Raw genomic sequence first — 15094 nt, 5'->3', positions numbered from 1 at the left:
GATCAGAGTATGGTTGAATTTAAAATACAAATGGAGGGTGAGAAGCTAAAACCCAATCCCAGTGTCTTGACCTTAAACAAAGGAGACTACAATGGGATGAGGGAGGAATTGGCTAGGGTAGACTGAGAGCAAAAACTTTATGGTGGGATAATTGAGGAGCCCTGGAGAACTTTCAAAGAGACTTTTCACAGTGCTCAGAAAAAGTATATACCAGTGAAAAGGAAGGACTGGAAAATGGATAATCAGCCATGGATAAATAAGGAAATAAATGAGGGTATCAAATTGAAAGAAAATGCAGCCAAAGTGGCAAAGATTAGTTGGAAAATAGAGGATTGGGAAATCTTTGAAGGACAACAGAAACCACAAGAAAAGCTATAAAGAAAAGTAAGATAGATTATGAGAGTAAACTAGCTCAAAATATAAAAACAGATAGCAAACGTTTCTACAAATATATAAAATGAAAAAAAGTAGTACTGTAAACATTGGTCCTTTAGAGGATGAGAAGGGGGATTAATGAGGAAATGGCCTAGGCATTGAATAGGTATTCTGTGTCGGTCTTCACAGTGGAAGACATAATTAACATGCAAATAATTGTTGGCAAGGAGGCTATGGCAGGTGAAGACCGAGAATCGATCATTATCACTAAGGAGGTAGTGTTGGGCTAAAGGTAGACAAGTCTCGTGGCCCTGATAGAATGCATTCCAGGATACTAAAAGAGGTGGTGGAGGAAATAGCAAATGCGCTTGTGGTAATTTATCAAAATTCGTTGGACTCTAGGATGGTTCCGGCAGATTGGAAAACAGCAAATGTGATGCCACTGTTTAAAAAAGGAGGTGGACAAAAGGCAGGTAACTATAGGCCGGTTAGCTTAACTTCTGTAGTGGGGAGAATGCTTGAATCTATCATTAAGGAAGACATAGTGAGACATGTGGATAGAATTTGTCCCATTGGGCAGACGCAGCATGGATTCATGAAAGGCAGGTCATGTTTGACTAATTTAGTGAAATTCTTTGAGGATATTACGAGCGCGGTGGACAATGGGGAACCAGTGGATGTGGTGCATTTGGATTTCCAGAAGACATTCAACAAGGTGCCACACAAAAGGCTGCTACATAAGATGAAGACGCATGGCATTACAGGTAATGTATTGGCATGGATAGAGGATTGGTTAACTCACAAACAGCAAAGAGTGGGGAGAAATGGGTGTTTTCCGGTTGGCGATCAGTGGCTAGTGGTGTCCCTCGGGGATCAGTGTTGAGTCCGCAATTGTTTACAATTTACATAGATGATCTGGAGTTGGGGATCAAGTGCAATGTGTCAAAGTCCGCAGATGACACTAAAATGAGTGGGTAGAGTCAAGTGTGCAGAGGGTACTGAAAGTCTGCAGAGGGGTATAGATAGTTTAAGTGAGTGGGCATGGGTCTGGCAGATGGAGTTCAATGTTGATAAATGTGAGGTCATCCATTTTGGTAGAAATAACAGAAAAATTGACTATTATTTAAATGGTAAAATATTGCAGCATGCTGCTGTGCAGAGGGATCTGGGTGTCGTTGTGCATGAATCGCAAAAAGTTGGTTTTCAGGTGCAGCGAGTAATTAAAAAGGCAAATGGAATTTTGTCCTTCATTGCTAGAGGGATGGAGGTTAAAAGCAGGGAAGTTATGTTGCAGCTGTATAGGGTGCTGGTGAGGCCATACCTGGAGTACTATTTGCAGTTTTGGTCTCCTTACTTGTGAAAGGATATACTGGCACTGGAGGGTGTGCCGGGGAGATTCATTAGGTTGATTCCGGAGTTGAGAGGATAAGTTTATGAGGAGAGATTAAATAGACTGGGACTTTACTCATTGGAATTTAGAAGAATGAGGGGGGATCTTATAGAAACATATAAGATTATGAAGGGAATAGATAGGATAGATGCGGGCAGGTTGTTTCCACTGGCGGGTGAACTAGAACTTGGGGGCACAGCCTCAAAATAAGGGAGAGCAGATTTAGAACTGAGTTTAGGAGGAACTTCTTTACCCAAAGGGTCGTGAATCTGTGGAATTCCCTGCCCAGTGAAGCAATTGAGGCTACCTCATTAATTGTTTTTAAGGCAAAGGTAGATAGATTTTTGAATAGTAAAGGAATAAAAGGTTATGGTGAGTAGGCAGGTAAGTGGAGCTGAGTCCATAAAACGATCAGCCACGATCTTATTGAATGGTGGAGCAGGCTCGAGGGGCCAAATGGCCTACTCCTGCTTCTGGTTCTTATGTTCTTAATAATGAGACAATAATCGATTTAGTATTTGTGGCATTTTCCATTCCAATTCTCTGCCCACACCTAGTGGTGCACGAAGGCAGGCTTTTGTCCAAAGCTAGTAATTCAGGAACAGGTCACTTGTCTGTCACCAGGGACTGAGAGCTTGAGGGGCGCTATTCCACATTATTTTTTTTAATGTATTTTTTCCCAAGCTTATTCGAAAAGTACAAAAACATAACTAATCCGGGGAACACTCTCCCCAACTCACAGTTTTACAGTCTGTACAATTTTCCCCCCTTTTTCACTGCGACGAACAACTCCTCGTACATGGCCTTGAGCAATTCACACTGTGCCACAAAGCCCTGCACTGAACCCCTCAATTCAAACTTAATTTTCTCCAACTGGAGGAAGTCTAATCGATCCCCTGGCCAGCCTGCCACCCCCGGCGCCTATTCGACTGCCATTCCAATAAAATTCTTCGCCGAGCAATCAGAGAGGCAAAGGCCACCATTTGGCTTTCCTCCCCTCCATCAGCTCCGGCTTTTCCGATGTCCCAAAGATCGCCACCATTGGGTGTGGCCCGACCTCCACCTCCACAATCTTTGCTAGTGTCCCGGACACTCTCGCCCAGTGTCTCTCTAGCTTCTCACAGCCAGAGAACATATGCGCATGATTCGCTTGTCCTCACCCACACTTCGCCACTCCACATTAAGCGTGGCTGATCAGGGGTCTCTACCGCTCTTACCGCCAGACATTGGTGTGGTGGAAGGATTTGCAGGTGGACATGCCACCTTATGAACACACCGTTTGACCACATTATGAACACACCGTCCTTGGCCACCAAGTCCTGGGGTGGGACCTGAACCGGAGCTTCTGACACAGAGGCAGGGATGCCACCCACTGTGTCACAAGTCCTCCTTATTAGTGGTGTTTGGGGAAGGATAAATATTAGTCAGAACATCAGGTTCAAAAAACACTGTACAATATTTTACACCCATCTGAGGGACCTTTGTCTTAATATCTTATCCAAAATTCATGAGGTTCTTAAAGTTCAGTTGGAATGACACAATATACCAGAGAACATCATTGATGCTTAGCTCTCTGTTACCCTGAGGATAGTTTAGAATTGCACTTTGTTTTGTTGCATTCTTACTGAGACTATTTTCACTCACTGTTACTTTATTTGGACATGCTGCTAGCTGCAGAGAGTGCATACCTTCTGTCATGTCAGGGTAAAGTGACAACTCATCTGTTGTGTGGGTGGGATTATAATGAATGTCAAGAAATTGATGATAACCCCAACACAATTATCAGACCTTCTGGGGTTTATAGCCTATTCAGTCAATATAAAAATATCCAATGCCTTAGGAGAAAGGGATAAGCTTCACTGAGCAAGAACAGGCACCATTTTATGGTGTACTATTCATGATGATGATGGTGATGCTATTTTTTATTACCTATTTCTACATTTCAGAAAGACCATGGGAGCGATTTTGCGGGCTTGTTATCCGTGGGTGCAACTCCCCTAATGGCCGCAAAATATCGTAAGAGGCGAAAAACAGGATTTGCGTCTGCAAGATCTCAGAACGCGATCTTTCTGGGCTCTCCCCAATGATGTGATCAGGTTTATGCCCAGAAAGGGCGAGCACTCGATTTGAATACATTTAAATCTATTTTAATATCATTAGCGAGTTTAAAGTCAGATAGATGTTCTGGCCTTACTGAATCTTTCCACCCACCAGCTTGTTGTCGCCCAGGTGTGAATTACTACTGCTTTATAAAAGCACACATAAATTCCCCAGGCATGCACAAAAATAATGAAGACTTTACAGAGTATCAGATTTTAAAAATTGGGCAAGTATAAAAAAGAAGTAAAGCCTGAAAAATTATTCCTCGATTGTCTTTGCGCCTGTTCAAAGCTAGAGTCATTTTTCATGGGTTATTGGAACTGTGTTCCCTCACTGAAGCAGACACTCTGCAGTGGTGGCAGTGATGTTGAGTAGGAATCCTTTAAAAGGTTGTATTGCAGTCTAAAGCTGTGTGTAATTTGGTTGAAGACACTGGCCTCAAGCAATGTATGCTTTTACAGCATTGCCATACACTGGGTGGTGTGCATGTGAGTCACCGTAGCACAGTACTGCTGAAGTCCAAGGCTTGCTCTAATTAACTGCTGTTATGTCTCTAACAGATCTCTTGCATTTTGTCCACCCACCCTCTCCCCAACCACCTCAAGCTCACATGAACATAACATAAGAATTAAGAGCAGGGTTAGGTTATACAGGCCCTCGAGCCCGTTCCGTCATTCAATATGATCAGGGCTGAACTCATCTCAACCTCATCTCCACCTTCCTGCCCGCTCCCCATACCCCTTCAGTCTGCTACTAATTAAACATATTTACTTCTTCCTTAACTGTGTTTAGTGTTCCGGCCTCCACTACCTTCACGGGTAGAGAATTCGACAGATTCAAGATCCTTTGAGTTAAGTAATTCCTCCTCATTTCTGTTTTAAATCTGCCACCCCTTAGCCTTAAATGATAGCTTCTTGTTCAAGAATGCCCAACAAGGGGAAACATCCCCTCCATATCTACCCTGTCAATCCCCTGTTATATACCTCAATTAGATCTCCTCTCATTCTTCTAAACTCCAGCAAGTACAGACCTAAACCGCTCAATCGCTATTTATAAAATAAGTCCTTAATGCCTGGAATCAAGTTTGAGCCTGGTGATATCTTTAGCAGCAGGAGAAGGAAGAGATGCATAGGGATGCAGTCACCTCAGACTAGCCCACACTCCGTCAAGGCAGATTTGAATGTTTTTGTGCGTCATTGGTGTCAGGGGCACTGGGTGAAGCACATTATCTCTGGGGAAGCACTGGGTGAAGCCGTAGAATTATCTCTGGGGAGTCACTTTCGTTTGGATGACTTCCATCAGATTGGCTTTCAGTCTCACTGAGATAATATTAGAATTCTTCACCTGAAGATTTTAAATATTTTCAATCAGCCCCCTCTTCCTGCAGGTGGTGCTGGACTGGATCGTCCTGCTGTTTTGAACTCACTGCAGAGAGAAAGGTCTTCAAACACAGGATGCGAGTTGAGAAAAATGAGATTCAGCTCCCCAGCCTTTTAATCAGAAGTGAAACTTTCACAGGCCAGGCTGAAAAGTGTTTTACCCACCAGCCTCAGCTGACAGAACCTGCTGCTTCCTAGGTTTTCACAGACCTGGCTGCAGATTGCTTGCAGCATTTTAATCAGAGGTTAAAATGTCACAGGCCTAGCTGGATAGAAAGAGGCCGGGATTCTCTGCCGGCGGGCCTCTCCATTATGCCGGCGAACCCGGGGGTTTCCCGACGGCATGGGGCTGCCCCACAATGGGAAACCCCATTGCCTGGCTGGCGTAACGGAGAATCCCGCCCGCCAGTCGGGGCAGAAATGTGGCACGGTGGGGCGGTGAATCCCGCCCAGAGTTTTTCAACCCTGCTTCTGGCTGCTCTTGATGTCTAAGCAGGACTGAAACTTAGCTCTGCAAAATGGAGCCTGCCTGTGTTTTCAGAAAATTCCAGTCATTCCAGGCCCCCAATCATAATCAAAAGCCCATTAAAGACCTGTATTTCAAAAGAGCTGATGAGTCCATCAACATGACAACATGGTACACTACCACATAGCTCACTGGATCGACAGGTGTGCCTCGGCCAATTCTAATAGCAGCTTGCAGTGGGGTGGGGGGAGTTCAAAAGTCTGTAGTTTAAAAGCAGCCAGCAAGACAGTAATTAATAGGGACATAAGGAGGGGATTTCCGGTGGTGACATGTAGGTCGGGCGCACATCAGGTGGCTCCTACTTGAGTTTCTGGTTTTTGGCACTTTACGCCCAGTTTCTGGGGGATAGTTTTGATTGATTAGATGTTGGAAGGTCTGTGGAGGGTGTGGAATGTCGAAGTTCCACAAGAAGAAGAATCAGGGGAGGAAGTGGTGAGCATAAGTCCGTTGGCTAGTGTGGCTGTGAGTCCAACAGGAGGAAAGATGGTGGGTGCTAGTTCGTCGGGAGGGATCGCTCCCATTACAGTCGAAAGGCTGACTGAAGTGGTGTAGGGGGAGTTTGAGTGGCTGTTCTCCAAGCACTTCAACATGCATCGGAAAGAGATGGTGACCTCACTCAAGGAGTTGGTAGATGAGACTCTTGCCCCAATAGAGGCGGCTTTGATTAAGACGTTGACGGAGGTGCAGGATGAAGGAGAGGTGTTGAAGGAGGTGGAGAGACACTGTTGCAACACAGCAACCAGCTCACCTCCATGGATGAGAAGCTGCGGAAGGTGGTGGAGAGCAATAAAGAGCTGAGGGCCAAAGTGGAGGACCTGGAGAACAGGTCTCAAAGGCAGAATTTGAGAATCGTGGGACAACCTGAGGGGTGGAGGGCCGGAGGCCAACGGAATACTTTGCAGCGATGTTTGTTAGGTTGATGGTGGAGGAGGAGGACCCCTCCATTAATGATTGGACAGGACCCATCGGTCACTGCGGCTGAAGCCAAAGATGAATGAACAACGAGAGCTGTGATAGTCTGTTTCCACAGCTACCAGGTGAAGGAGGTCTTGAGGTGGGCTAAGCAAAATCGGTAGGTGAAGTGGGAAGCTGTTGGTAATCGAATATACGAAGATCTTACGCCGGAGGCGGGCAGCATTTGGTTGGGTGAAGGCAGCGTTGTATTGTAGCAATATGAGGTTTGGAGCGGTCTACCTGGAGAAGCTGAGGGTGACTCACAACTCGAAGGACTTTTAGTTTGAGACGGCAGAGGAGGTGGAGGCGTTCATGAACGCTGAAGGACTGTGACAGAGATGAGTTAGGACTTTGGTGATGTTGACCGTGATCTTTTTCTTTTATTCTTTTTTTTAATGAATCTCCCCTCGCTTTTCTTGTTATTTGGGGTTGTTGTATATTTTTGCTGTGGTAGTGGGAAAGGGAGGGTTTGCGGGTTGGTAGGAATTGGCTGGGATTTTGTGTGGTTTTTCATGTTGAGGTTGTGGGATTATGGGGTGGGGCATTTGGAAGGTTTGGGCGTAGGGGGATTGGGTGTTGGTTTTGTTTCTGTGTGGGAGATGGGGCTCTGGCAGGGGCGACCATGCTACCAAACGCAGGTTGGCTAGTGAACTTGAGCAAGTTGGGGGAGGGATTGTGGTTGTTGGATCCTGTGTGGACAGGTTTTGATGGGCCTGGGAGGTGTGAATGTTAGGGGATGACGATGATGCTGGGTGAGGTGTTTTTGAGAGGAAGTGGTTTGGGAGATTCTGGGAAGGGGAGGGGCAGGGGTCTGACGATGACTAGGGTTAGGGCTGGATTCCTGATGGGCGGGGCCTGGACCAGTGGGTATAGTGGATAGGAGGGGTGGGAGGGGTGAGAGACCCCCGGTCAGGGTGGTGGCGTGGAACGTGCGAGGACTGGGAGGGCGGGAGGCGGTGAAGAGAGCGAGAGTTTTCTTGCGGCTGAAGAGTTTAAAAGCCGCTGTGGTGCTGTTGTTGGAGACCAGGCTGAGGTTGAAGGATCAGATGAGGCTGAGGAAGGGCTGGTTTCACTCGGGCTTTGAAAGCAGGGCCCACGTGGTGGCGATTCTGGTGGGCAAGAGGGTGAAGTTCCAGGTGGAGAAGGTGGTGGTGGATCAGTGGGGTAGGTACGCGATAGTAACGGGTGTGTTGGAAGGGAGGTTGGTGGTGCTGGTTAATGTATATGACCCAAATTGTGAGGATGTTGGATTTGTGAAGAAAACGCTAGCCACCATTCCGAATTTGGATATCCACCAGTTGATACTGGGTGTTGGGGAGGACTCGAACACACTGTTGGTGCCGAAGGTGGACAGATCCCAGCCACGTTCGCTGACACCAGTGGGTGCGCGGGCAGGCAGGGGGTGTGAAAGTGTTGGCTGAGTTTATGAAGGGTGGACCCGTGGATGGTCTTGCATCCCCGGGACAGGGAGTATTCATTTTTTCCGTCTGTGCACAAAGTGTACTTGAGGATTGACTATTTTGTAATGAGAAATACGCTGTTAACCAGGATGAGGAAGGCAGAGTATTCGGCAATTGTGATCTCGGACCATGCTCCACATTGGATGGATGTGGTGCTGGAGAAGGGGTCAGGCCAGAAGCCGGCGTGGAGGTTGGATGTGGGACTGTTGGCGGACCCGGATTTTTGTACTAAAATGGGGAAGGTGATCGAAGATTATGTGGGATTTAACCGTAATGAGGAGGTTTCACCGTCAGTGGTATGGGAGGTGTTGAAGGTGGTAGTGAGGGGTGAGGTTATTTCATTTAAGGTTCAGGTGGTAGGGAGGCGTGGGAGCAACGGTTGAAAGCGGAGAATTGGGAAATAGATGGCAGGTATGCGGAGGAGCTGGATCCAGGTGTTCTGGTGAGGAGAAAGGAGTTACAGGCGAGGTTGGATCTTCTGTCTATGGGGAAGGTGGTTCGATAGCTGAGAAGGGCGAGGGGGTCGTTTATTTTTTTAAAATATATTTAGAATACCCAATTTTTTTTCCCACTTAAGGGGCAATTTAGTGTGGCCAATCCACCTACCCTGTACAACTGTTTGGGTTGTGGGGGTGAGACCCACGCACAAACGGGAAGAATGTGCAAACTCCACACAGACAGTGACCCGGGGTCGGGTTCTGACCCGGGCCAACAGAGCTAACCAGAGATGGTCGTTTATGAGCATGGGGAATAGGCCAGCCACATGTTGGCGGGCCAGCTCCACAGTCAAGCAGCGAAGAGGGTGATAGTTCGGGTCAGAAATGGGACAGGTGAGCTGGTGGTTTTTGAAGAGTTTCATAGGGACCTGTATAGTTCAGAGCCGCTGGAAGATGTGTCGGATATGAGGGAGTTTTAGGGGGGTTGGAGTGCCCGGAGACAAGAGAGGAGGAAAGGGCAGGATTGGAGGAACGAGTGGGGGGGTGGAAGAATTGCAGGTAGCGATAGGGAAGATGCAGAATGATAAGGCATCGGGGCCGAATGTTTTTCCCATGGAATTTTTAAAAAGGTTAAAGAATAAGTTGGTGCCGCTGTTGGTAGAAATAATTGAGGAAGCGATGGTTAGGGTGCCTTGCTGCAAATGATGGGTCAGGCATCCATTTTGTTGTTGCTTAAAAAAGTTAATGTGCGGCATCTGCTGAATGTGGTGCTTTGTCCAGCAGAAGGAAGAGAGTTGGGGGGTGGGGGGGGGGGGGGGGGGGGTGGGGGGGGGGGGGGGCTGGTGGTGTTGGATGCGGAGGTGTTTGATCAGGTGCAGTGGAGCTATCTGTTTGCAATGTTGGAGAAATTTGGGATTGGGCCTAAGTTTGTGGCATGGGCAAAATTGTTGTATAAGGATTCCATGGCGTGTGTGCGAACGAACGATATGAATTCAGGGTACTTTCCACTGCATCGGGAAACGAAGCAGGGTGCCCCATGTCCCCCCTTCTGTTTTCACTGGCAATTGTATATTGCACTGAGGTGCTCAGATTTAGGAAAGGGGATAATGAGGGGTGGGTGGAGCACAGGGCGTGTCTGTACACAGATTGTCTGCTGTTATATATTTCAGACCTGAGCTCTTCGGTGGGGCTTAAGAGATTTGGGACGCTTTCGGGATGTAAGTTGAATTTAGGGAGAAGCGAGTATTTTGTGGTCTCTTCTTCAGGGGTGGGGGGTTGGAGTGGGAGGGTTGCCGTTTCGGGTGGCAACAACCCATTACAGGTATTTGGGGGTGCAGGTGGCCCAGGATTGTGCGCGACTTTGTTAGCTGAATTTTGAGAGTCTGGTTGGGAGGGTGAACGTGGATTTATTGAGGTGGGACAGTCTTCCCCTGTTGCTGGCAGGCCGGGTGCAGGCAGTCAAGATGAACATTTTGCTATGGTTTCTATTCTTATTTCAATGCCTGCCGGTCTTTGAGCCAAAATTATTTTTAAGGAGGTGGACAGTTTGATTTCATCATTTGTTTGGGCAGGGAAGGTGGCCAGAATAAGGAAGGCGGTACTTCAGAGGTGCCGGCAGTTGGGGGGCTCGGACCTTCCGAACTTGTTGTATTATTACAGGGCGGCGTACGCTGAGAAGGTGCAGGGCTGGAGTAGGGAGGCGGAGGCTTTATGGGTTCATCTTGGCAATTTATGGGAGGATTTTGGAGGAGGATAAGGTGTCTATGTAGGGGTTAAGGCCAAGTTGGGATGGCACTGGAGGAGGGGCTGTGGGTGAGATGCTGCGGAGGGTGAATGCCTCAACCTCGCGCGTGAGGCTGGTGTTGATACAGTTGAAGGTGGTGCACAGGGTGCATTTGAAGAAGTCAAGGATGAGCCAGCTGTTTGAGGGGGTAGAGGATACTTGCGAGCGGTGTGGGAGGGGCCTGGCCAATCATGTGCACATGTTCTAGGCCTGCCCGAAGTTGGAGATATTTTGGGGGTGTTTCTTCAGCACCATGTCGGCGATCTTGTATGTGGATTTGGAGCCGGGTTCCTTGGGGGCCATACTCAGGGTGCCAGACCTGCCGGAGTTGCAGATGGGTGTGGGGACAGATGTTTTAGCTTCCACCTCGTCGATCGCTCACATGCTGGTTCTGTTTGATGGAGGTCAGCTTCTCCACCCAGTGGCTCAGCATGGCTGGGGGATCTAATGGAGTTCTGACATCTTGACAAAGGTAAATTTTCCCTAAGGGGGCCAAATGAGGGGTTTCAAGAGATGAGGGTTTCTTCATTTTGCATTTTGGGGAGATAGTTACCATCAAATATTGGGTGGGGCGGTTTGGGGGGAATTGGTGCAGTGTTTATTGTGTTTGAGGGTGTAATATTTTTGTTTTGTTTTGTAAAATGTTAAAATGCTAAAAATCTGAATAAAAATACTTTTTAAAAAAGGGGACACGAGGATCAGACAAGGATTGGCCATGGGCCAAAATCATGGTCAGCCAAACAACGTGTATGCAAAAACAGTGTGACTGGAATGGGAGGTGTGCCTGATTGATCTAGCCCCACCACGCTGCAGGTCACACCATTAGTTTCTTTTAAATTTATTTTTAATTTTAAAAAAAGTATTTTTATTCAACAGATTTTCAACATGTTCAAAGTACAAAAACAACCCCAAATAAATAATCCCCCCCCCCCCCCACCCCCCGACCACCACCCCAACAGTGAACGGTAACCAACTCCCGAAAGTGCATGATCAACAAACCCCAACAATTGTAGTACCCCCTCCTTCGCCCCTCACACCTCAAACTTCACCTTTTCCAGGGTCAAAAATCCCATCAAGTCCCCCCCCACCACACCGAGGCACAGGGCGGAGAAGCTGATCTCCACCCCAACAGGACCCGCCTAAGAGCGAACAGGGAGGCGAAGGCTAAAACTGCCCCTGCTCCCGCCTGCAACTCGGGCCAGTCCAACACACCGAATATCTCTTCTAGTGGACTGGGCTCCACACCCACATGTAAGACCCCTGAGATTGTCCTCCAAAACCTTTTCAGCTTCGGGCAGGACCAAAGCATCTGCACACGGTTTTCAGGGCCCCTCCCACATCACTCACAGACGTCCTCCACCTACTCGAACAGACGGCTCATCCCTGATTTTGTGAGGTGCGCCCTGTACACTACCTTCAGGTGTTTCAGCCCTACCCTCGCACACGAAGTCGAGGCATTTACCCTCCGCAGCACCTGACACCACCACAGTCCCTCTTCCATCAACCCCCCCCCCAGCTCTTCCTCCCACTTCACCTCAGTCCCCTCCGTGGACACCCTATCCTCCTCCAGGATACTCCATAGATCGCAGATAGGAGCCCCCTCTCCAACCCCCTCTGCTGACAGAACCGCCGCCAACAGCTAAACTCATAAACTTAAATTAAACTAATTAATTAATTAGTGATGGCTGGTCAGGTGATGTGCTTGAGCTGCTTGATGTGGGAGCTGGCAGATCCCATTGCGAGCTGCAGCGACCACATCTGCAGTAAGTGTTGGCTGCTCGAAGAGCTCCGGCTCAGAGTTGATGAGCTGGAGTCTGAGCTTCAAACACTGAGGCACATCCGGGAGGGGGAGACTTACCTGGACACTGTGTTTCAGGAGGCAGTCACACCTGTCAGAGTAAGTAGTTTAAATCCTGCCAGTGGCCAGGGACAGCAGGGTGTGACTGCAAGTCAGGCAGGTAAAGGGAACCAGCAGTCAGGAACTCAGGAGCCTCAGCCCTTGACTCTGTCCAACAGGTATGAGGCACTTGCTCCCTGTGTGGATGGCGAACAGGACTGCAGGAAGGATGAGTCAGCTGACCAAGGCACCATGGTTCAGCAGGCCATTCAAGGGGAGGGAGTAAATAGGCAAGTTGTAGTTGTAGGGGATTCTATTATCAGGGGGATAGATAGTATCCTTTGTGAGCAGGATAAAGAGTCCCGCATGGTATGTTGCCTGCCCGGTGCTAGGGTGCGGGACATCTCTGACCGGCTTGAAAGGATACTGGAGAGGGAGGGGGAGGATCCAGTTGTTGTGGTCCATGTCGGTACCAACAACATAGGCAAGTCTAGGAAAGAGGACCTGTTTAGAGATTATAAAGAGTTAGGATTCAAATTAAAAAACTGGTCCTCAAGGGTCATAATCTCCGGATTACTGCCCGAGCCACGTGCAAATTGGCATAGGGAGGCAAGAATAAGAGAAGTTAACACGTGGCTGAAAGAGTGGTGTGGGAAAGAGGGGTTCCTTTTCATGGGACACTGGCATCAGTTTTGGGACAGGGGGGACCTATACCGTTGGGATGGTCTCCACCTGAACCGAACTGGGACCAGTGTTCTGGCGAAAAGAATAAATAGGGTGGTCAATAGGACTTTAAACTAAAGATTGGGGGGGGAAGGGAAAGTCAGGGAACCAAGAGGTGAAGTAATCAGTGGGAAGCGTAGCTGCTTAGGAATACAAAAAAGCACGAAAAGACAAAACTCAGGAGAGGTTACGATAGTCCCCATCCCACAAAATATGACACAGTGTATGGAAAGGCTCAGTAAACCAAGGTCCACCACACTAAGAAAACAAAAAGGGACGGTCAATAGAGAATTAAAGGTGCTATATTTAAATGCGCGCAGTGTATGGAACAAGGTGGATGAGCTTGTGGCCCAGATTGTGACTGGCAGGTATGATGTGGTAGGCATCACAGAGACATGGTTGCAGGGGGTTCAAGACTGGCATTTAAACATCCAGGGATTCACAACCTATCGAAAAGACAGGGAGGTGGGCAGAGGGGGCGGGGTTGCCTTGTTAATTAGGAATGAAATTAAATCAATAGCACTAAATGACATAGGGTCAGATGATGTGGAGTCTGTGTGGGTAGAGTTGAGGAACCACAAAGGCAAAAAAACCATAATGGGAGTTATGTACAGGCCTCCTAACAGTGGTCAGGACCAGGGGCACAAAATGCACCACGAAATAGAAAGTGCATGTCAGAAAGGCAAGGTCACAGTGATCATGGGGGACTTCAATATGCAGGTGGACTGGGTAAATAATGCTGCCAGTGGACCCAAGGAAAGGGAATTCATTGAATGTTTACAGGAGGGCTTTTTGGAACAGCTTGTGATGGAGCCCACGAGGGAACAGGCCATTCTGGACTTAGTGTTATGTAATGAGCCAGACTTGATTAAAGATCTTAAAGTAAGGGAGCACTTAGGAGGCAGTGATCATAATATGGTAGAATTCAATCTCCAATTTGAAAGAAAGAAGGTAGAATCAGATGTAAAGGTGTTACAGTTAAATAAAGGTAACTACAGGGGCATGAGGGAGGAACTGACGAAAATCGACTGGGAGCAGAGCCTAGTGGGAAAGACAGTAGAACAGCAATGGCAGGAGTTTCTGGGAGTAATTGAGGACACAGTGCAGAGGTTCATCCCAAAGAAAAGAAAGGTTATCAGAGGGGGGATTAGGCAGCCATGGCTGACAAAGGAAGTTAGGGAATGCATCAAAGCAAAAGAGAAAGCCTATAATGTGGCAAAGAGTAGTGGGAAGTCAGAAGATTGGGAAGGCTACAAAAACAAACAGAGGATAACAAAGAGAGAAATAAGGAAAGAGAGGATCAAATATGAAGGTAGGCTAGCCAGTAACATTAGGAATGATAGTAAAAGTTTCTTTAAATACATTAAAAACAAACGGGAGGCAAAAGTTGACATTGGGCCGCTCCAAAATGACGCTGGTAATTTTGTGATGGGAGACAAGGAAATAGCTGAGGAACTAAATAAGTACTTTGCGTCAGTCTTCACAGTAGAAGACATGAGTAATATCCCACCAATTCCGGAGAGTCAGGGGGCAGAGTTGAATATCGTAGCCATCACAAAGGAGAAAGTGCTAGAGAAACTAAGAGGTCTAAAAATTGATAGATCTCTGGGCCCAGATGGACTACATCCTAGAGTTCTAAAGGAGATAGCTGAAGAAATAGTGGAGGCGTTAGTTATGATCTTTCAAAAGTCACTGGAGTCACTTCCGGGTGCGGCGATGACCAGCTGAGTCGCACGTTTCGGCAGCTCCCGGTGAAACGGACTTTTGGGCTCTTGATAGGAGCCCCAACGGCAATTTTGACAGCTAAAAACACTGTGCGGTAAACCAGAAGGGAATCCCCCCTGGATACGGATGAAAAAAGGAGGAGAAAGTGGCCGGATTGCAGTGGATCCTTTAGAACAGCGGCAAGGAAGGCAAGCAAAAACCAAGATGGCGTCGTAAGGTGGCAGTTTAACATGGGGCCCTGAACAACAAGAGTTCTTGAAATGCTGTGTGGAAGAGCTCAAAAAGGAAATGAAGAAAGAGCTGTTGGCCCCGATACTACAGGCGATCGAAGGGCTAAAGGAGGAACAAAAGACCCAGGAGCGGGAGCTTCGGGTCGTGAAGGCAAAGGCAGCCGAGAATGAGGAC

The sequence above is a fragment of the Scyliorhinus torazame genome, chromosome 10, assembly GCF_047496885.1.
Source record: "Scyliorhinus torazame isolate Kashiwa2021f chromosome 10, sScyTor2.1, whole genome shotgun sequence".
NCBI lineage: Eukaryota > Metazoa > Chordata > Chondrichthyes > Carcharhiniformes > Scyliorhinidae > Scyliorhinus > Scyliorhinus torazame.
The sequence above is the reverse complement of the archived record's forward strand: the minus strand, read 5'-3'. Positions refer to the sequence as shown.